The following is a 5,000-nucleotide window of genomic DNA, read 5'->3' as shown; positions in this document are numbered from 1 at the left end:
TTTTCTTATTTCCTCTTCCCGCGTGACATGGCAATTCCTCGAAGGTGTGTGTGTGTGTGTGTGTTGAAAACATACACACACACACACACACACACACACACACACAGACCCTCCCTCCTCCCACCTCTTTCCTGCTAACGATCGCGAGTTCCGTACGAGGTCAGACCTTGCCGAATGACACACACACACACACACACACACACACACACACACACACACACACACACAGACCCTCCCTCCTCCCACCTCTTTCCTGCTAACGATCGCGAGTTCCGTACGAGGTCAGACCTTGCCGAATGACACACACACACACACACACACACACACACACACACACACACACACACGGTCAAAGGCTCGGATTTCCGTGAACTCCCGCCCACCCTCGTGAGTGAGAAACCTCGACAGATGGGGGAAAAACAGCAAAGACGTGGAGGTGGTGGTAGTGGTGGTGATGATAGTGGTGGTGACTGGTGGTGGTGAGCGGCCTTCCAGGAAACTTAGCTTATAGTAAAGGGAAAATACATATACATACATATAGATAGATAGATAGATAGAGTGTGAGTATGTGTGCGTGTGTGTGTTTGTGTGTGGAAAGGAGAGAGAAAAAGATAAAAAGAAAGAAGAGAAAGGAAACAGGACTGATATAGATATGGAAGAGAGGGAGGTGAAAGGAGAGGGAAAGAGAGAGAGAGAGAAAAAATGAGGAAGGGATGGAAAGGAAAACAAGATAAATTTAGATGTTGAAAGGTAGAGGGAGGTAAGGAGGGGGAGAGGGAAACAACACACACACACACACACACACACACACACACACACATATATACACACACCTACGCACACTAGTCACCCGATAAATAACTCCCACGTGATAACAATGAAAACAAAGCTACACAAAACTGCTACACAACCACCCTGCGACTTTTTTCTCCCTTTACTCTGACTAAACAAATCTTTCCCATGAGACCAAGAAAAGTAAAAAAAATAAAGTTCGAGGAAAAGAAAGCGATGTAGAGTTTGTAGAGAATGAGAAAAACGTTAGAAGTTTAGTAAGGACCAGTAACCTCAACCGTCACCCTCTCTCTCTCTCTCTCTCTCTCTCTCTCTCTCTCTCTCTCTCTCTCTCTCTGAATTATGTATGAAAAGCCAAATAACTTCAATAATCAAAGTGTAAAGGGAAGTATTAAGTGTGCAATAAGTGGATGAAACAGCAGCTCTATTGATTGATGAGAGAGAGAGAGAGAGAGAGAGAGAGAGAGAGAGAGAGAGAGAGAGAGAGAGAGAGAGAGAGAGAGAGCTACCAGGACAGGAATAGACTGCAATCGATCACATGAGGAGGGAAGGAACCTAGGACTCCTCCTCCTCCTCTTCCTCCTACTCCTCCTTCCGCCACCACCACCACCATCACCACCACCGCTACTACTGCTACAAAATAAATAATAATGAGAATAACAATACCACTGAGAGAGAGAGAGAGAGAGAGAGAGAGAGAGAGAGAGAGAGAGAGAGAGAGAACACAAACAAGTCCTACAGATAAATCAACAAGGGGAATAAACCGCCACTAAGACATAAAGGTTATAATAATAGGAACAAAAACGATTGAGACGCCTGTGTGTGTGTGTGTGTGTGTGAAAAGGGGAGCGAGAGGGAGAGAGAGGGGACACCACATATCACCATACTCACCACCACCACCACTGCTACTACTACTACTACTACTACTACTACTACTACTACTACTACTACTGCTGCGGCTATAACCGAGGCCAGACACGCACCATCAAAGGAAAGCTGAGGTCAATATCCCTTTAGAGAATGCATATCAGGTGAACACACAGAGAGAGAGAGAGAGAGAGAGAGAGAGAGAGAGATGAAGCCAACACCTATACCTTTCTCCCTCCTCCTCCTCCTCCTCCCCCTCTTCCTCGTATGGCTTCAGGAGATAGCTGCGCGTATTTCTAGGCATTGCATGGTGACAACACTATTGCTTGCTGCTGGGAGGGTCGAAGTGAGTTACATTTAATTATACTCCATTATTATTACGATTACTCTGTTTGGGGGTCAGTGGAATCTATGTTGAACTCTTTATTAATTGATTTCCTTTGCGTGACTTGCTAGGTGTAAGGGGTAATTAGTTTTGACAGGTGGTCGATGATTGGAGTGTTGATTCACGTGTGTTGGGATAAGAAGAGAGAGAGAGAGAGAGAGAGGCTTTGTCTTGTGTTTATACTGCTAGAGAATGATACAGTAAGGGAGGAGGGAAGGACCAGGAGGAGGAGGAGGAGGAGGAGGAGGAGGAGGAAATCCGTGTCTGCTATTACCCAAAAAGATTAAATACGCATGTATACAAAATTCTATTCAAGGTTCATAACATATCACGAAACAAAAAGTAGATGAATACAGTGTTCAGTAGACAGGTGTGGCTAATGAGATCACAGGGCGTACAGGTAGGGGGCGGTGGGGGGTATCAAGTGTGTGGGTGTAGCCAGAACAGCGGGAGGGGGCGCTGGGGAGGGGGCGAGCGGGGGTGTTGCTTGCGGGGGTGGAGAGAGCCAGTGGCGGGGTGATGGTGGTGGTGGTGGCGGATGGGGTGTGTGGCGTGAGGAGGTGGTGGTTGTGGCGGATGGGGTGTGTGGCGTGAGGAGGTGGTGGTTGTGGTGGATGGGGTGTGTGACGTGTGGAGGTGTTGGTGGTGGATGGGGTGTGTGACGTGTGGAGGTGTTGGTGGTGGTGGATGGGGTGTGTGACGTGTGGAGGTGTTGGTGGTGGTGGATGGGGTGTGTGACGTGTGGAGGTGTTGTTGTTGGTGGATGGGGTGTGTGACGTGTGGAGGTGGTGGTGGTGGTGGATGGGGTGTGTGACGTGTGGAGGTGGTGGTGGTGGTGGATGGGGTGTGTGACGTGTGGAGGTGGTGGTGGTGGTGGTAAGGTTACGAAAGGCATTGTGGTAGAGACCGTGGGGGATCAGGCAGCCCCTCGCCACCTGCCCCGCGGCCCGTGGCGGGGTGGGGCGCGGGGCGGGGCGGGGATGCTGCTCCCTGCGGGGCATCGGGCGAAGTTGTCTGGGGATCAAAATTGATTTGGTGTCTGGCGCGGCGACACGCGACCACGGCGATGGCGCGGCGCCCCTCGCTGGCCCTCGCTGGGCTGCCCGGCCTCCAGACCAAGACGAAATATAGATTTGTTATACTCTAAAATTAATGTTATATATATATATATATATATATATATATATATATATATATATATATATATATATCCCCCCACATTCAACAAGTCCACCTGAATCCACAGCCGTGTGTAGTATATTTAACCCGTGTTTACAGTTACATCACGAAATTATGAGGAGTCTTGTTTTCGGCATTTGCGCAGCAGCAGCAGCAGCGGGAGAAAGAGAGAAAGAGGGATATTTTTAGACCCACGGACTTGTTATCGTCTCGGGAATCTCCATTTACATTTGTACGCCCTGCGGCGCTAGCGAGGTCACGGGCAGGGCACGGGCCGGGCCAGGGCGTCACCACGCCCCGCCACGCCCCGGGTCCCGCGCCACGCCCGGCCTGGCCCTCTGCGGGCGTGAATAAAGCCTCCAAAAAATAAAAGCACGGAGGCGTCTGGCGCCCGGCCTGACTCACTTTCAGGGCTGCCTGCTGCACGATGCGCCGCGTCCGCCTCGCCTCGCTCGTGCTGAAGTGTCATAAGACTTGTGGCGGCCTGACACTTGCCGCGTTACCATATTTTTCCGCATTTTTCTCGCTCGTCTGTGTTTGCCGTCAGTGTCATCCTCATCCTGACCTCTGAGACAAACCCGGGCTGATGCTGGACAAACAGTTTGCCTGATCCCACGGCCAGGCATATATACGTATGTCTTGGCGCAATGGCTTCCCTGATTCACAAGTTGTTGATACGCTATCTGATAAGGATTAGGGTCCGCGCTGGTGCCGCCCGGAGGTAAACACTTCACCTGTTTCTAAATAAAGGCGGTGAGCCATGTGGTGTTGTGTCCTCCCCGCCGCCGCCGCCGCCGACCTGTGAGCTGAATGCCGGAGAGCTTGCCCCTTGCCGCCACCCCGGACACCTCCTCTCCCTCCCCTCTATCTGTCTCTATCTGTCCCCTCCTCCCGTCCTATTAACCTCCAGCCCTTCTGTCTCTATCTGTCCATTCCTCCCTTGGCCTTTCCTCCTATCCACCTCAAACCTCTCTCTGTCCCCTTTGTCTTTCCCTCATCTTCCCTTACCCATCTACCTCTTCCTTCTCCCTCTTCACTTTCTCTTCTCTCACTTCTCATTTCCCTTCTCTCTCCCTTCCTTTTCTGTGTGTGCGTGTGTGTTTGCATATGTGTGTGTGTGTGTGTGTGTGTGTGTGTGTGTGTGTGTGTGTGTGTTCATCGTCTTCGTCGGCAACCATTAGCGTTATCTTGCGACCATATCTCCGTTCGCTCAATCAGTCGTCATCGCTTATCACACACACACACACACACACACACACACCAGGAAGAAAGTAAGGTATTTCACTGTACTGCTTTCTCTTTTTTTTTTTTTTCTTTCGCTCTCGCTCTCATCATCATTTTCGTCTCATTATTGACCTTTCTCCTCATGGTTGACCTTTGACCTTATGACCTTCCGTGGCTGGTACTTAAGCTTTGAAAATATAGATGAAGGGGAAGTAAATGACAACTCTCTCTCTCTCTCTCTCTCTCTCTCTCTCTCTCTCTCTCTCTCTCTCTCTCTCTCTCTCTCTCTCATAAAAACACATCCCTTATCAGACAGTCTGAAACATTGACGTCAATTCTGTTTCTCCGTAGTAGTTTGTATGTATGTATGTATTTATGTGTGTGTGTGTGTGTGTGTGTGTGTGTGTGTGTGTGTGTGGTGTCTCAAGGTCAGCAAGATTTCCTTCTTTTTTTATGTTGAGGCATGCATTATCTCTCTCTCTCTCTCTCTCTCTCTCTCTCTCTCTCTCTCTCTCTCTCTCTCTCTCTCTCTCTGTGTGTGTGTGTGTGTGTT

General features: G+C 49.6%; 1 protein-coding gene across 17 annotated transcripts in view; it reads left to right on the top strand.

Moving 5' to 3' along the window:
• Positions 1–5,000, top strand: part of LOC126997629 (histone deacetylase 4-like) — a 129,618-nt gene that overhangs the window by 4,509 nt on the left and 120,109 nt on the right. The window lies entirely within an intron of this gene.

Source organism: Eriocheir sinensis, chromosome 12 (genome assembly GCF_024679095.1).
Source record: "Eriocheir sinensis breed Jianghai 21 chromosome 12, ASM2467909v1, whole genome shotgun sequence".
In the NCBI taxonomy this organism is placed as follows: domain Eukaryota; kingdom Metazoa; phylum Arthropoda; class Malacostraca; order Decapoda; family Varunidae; genus Eriocheir; species Eriocheir sinensis.
This window is presented reverse-complemented; position numbering and strand designations above follow the sequence as displayed.